The following is a 2,316-nucleotide window of genomic DNA, read 5'->3' on the forward strand; positions in this document are numbered from 1 at the left end:
TGGCTACTTACCCTTTTCTCTCTCTTTGTTTTATATGAAAAAGTCATCTATGCTTTATTCATGTCTCTGCTCTCATTCTCTCTTGAGTCAAGTCTAGACAGGCTTTTTTCTCTACTTCAACAGAAGCTGTTTTTACCACTCTTAACAAAGGTTTCATATAGTCAAATCCAATAGTCAGTTTTCATTCCTCATTTTACTTTTTAGAACCCTCAAGGATAAGGCAGCAGTTTCTCTCAGGAATTTAGATTTTCAATGCATCCTTCTTTGCTTGACCAGAAACCCTCCATGAAGCTTTTAGCCATTAAATTTCCCTGATGTGATTGCTATAGCCATTTCCCTGTAATCTTTAGCTTTACACTGACACACAGAGTTTGTAGGAAATATGAAATCTATAGGTTCTAAAAAGCTTTGGCCTCCTAGTTGAAACCTGAACACTATTAAAAGTGAGAGTGGCCATTTATACTAATTATGTATTTTTTTATTTTAGCTTTCCTTTTGTGGCTGTAACTAATCTTAACAGTAAGACATATAGCAACCATCTCTTGACTTTCATGCCATTGCTTTCTTCTACTTCGGAAAAGAACAGAATGTAGAACAGGGTCATGCTATCAATTCTATCCTTTAATGTTTCAATTCCTTGCATAGTTCATGGATGGTGGCAGCTGGAGAAGATGTTCAAGATCATCAGCGGCCCCTTTTAGGAAGAGGTAGCACTACCATTAGGAGCTTCCAGATTCTGAAACACAGTGATCCTCATTATTATATCCATCTAAGAACACCATGGGTAAACACAAGGCTGGAGCTGAAAATGTAGGAAAAGAGGCAGTCCGAAAATACTTTCTGTACTGCAGAGAGATAATCATAGGTCCTGAGATTGACGTTATTTGCAGAAATAAGATGTGATAAAATAAATTTTAATATAGAAAGCACAATATAGATGTAAGGACATATCCTAAGCATGAAGTGGAAGTGTGATGCCAGAGCACAATGTAAGCACTGAGAAAACCAGACAAGGTTTTATTGGACAAGCTCTTTTTATTGTTACTATTTCTCTTCAGTGCCTGCTGACCATGTTATAGTGAACCTTAATGATATTATACTCATGTTTTGTTATTCCAGTTCTTATTCTTCCTTCCTTCAACATGTCAGACCTAAAATTATATAACAGCCTCTTAACAGCATGGGAACATTTTCACATGACTTCATTAGATTTAAAACAAAATGTATTGAGATGGTGCTATGTGAATTACATCAGTTTGAAACTAGACATAAGTCATTTCCTTTTAGAAGTGTAAACTGTAATGGTAGTATTACATCAAAAAAACTTTAACACTTATTTAAGATGGATTGTGATAATTAAAAGAAAAAAGACAAAAGAAAAACAGCTATAGTATCATGAGAATACCAACAACTTTCACATCTCTATGGTGACTTTTAATACTGACACCATATACATTGTGAAATGGGTATAGGAATAAACCCCAAACAAAGGGAGAGTTGTAAGGATTCAAAGAGATAATCTATGTCAAGTGCTTAGCAATGTTCCTAGACCAGAGTAAATAGTCACTCAATATTGGCTTTAATTATTATTTTGGTTTAATTTTTATTTTGGAAGCCTTTTTGGAGGAATCTCTTCTTTTGTTTTCTGAAAGATGAGCAGAATTGGGGATTTACTCCTCTGTGTTTCTGTAACCCCTTGCATATGGTTTTATTAGAGCACTTCCTACACTACTACAATTGTTTGTTCAATTATCTGTCTCCAACAGACAACAAAGTGTGAGCTCCTGAAGAGAGGGATAGTGTTCTATTTCTTTTCAATTTCTGAAGTTTAGCACAGAGCTTGGTACACAATAAGAGGTTAATAAATGTTAAATAAATGTTATTTAGTTTTTGTAATTGTGTTCTGTTTTCATATAGAGGGGGCAACAGTGGCATAGATTGCAATATGTCCTCAAATCTTATTGGCATAGTTGTTTTGCTGTAATCTGTGGCAGTGTTTCAAATATTCAGATGTATTTTCACACTTCATTTCACCCTGTGAACAATCTATCCTTTATTAGCTCACCATAAAGAAATAGCTTTGGGGAGGGTGGAGCGAGATGGCCGCATAGGAACAGCTCCAGTCTCCAACTTCCGGCGCAAGCGACACTGAAGACTGGTGATTTCTGCATTTTCAACTGAGGTACTGGGGTCATCTCACTGGTGAGTGCCAGACAATTGGTGCTGGTCAGCTGCTGTAGCCCGACCAGCGAGAGCTGAAGCAGGGGAGGCATTGCCTCACCTGGGAAGCGCAAGGGGGAAGGGAATCCCTTTTCC

Source organism: Rhinopithecus bieti, unplaced genomic scaffold (genome assembly GCF_001698545.2).
Source record: "Rhinopithecus bieti isolate Rb0 unplaced genomic scaffold, ASM169854v2 scaffold_35975, whole genome shotgun sequence".
Taxonomy (NCBI): domain Eukaryota; kingdom Metazoa; phylum Chordata; class Mammalia; order Primates; family Cercopithecidae; genus Rhinopithecus; species Rhinopithecus bieti.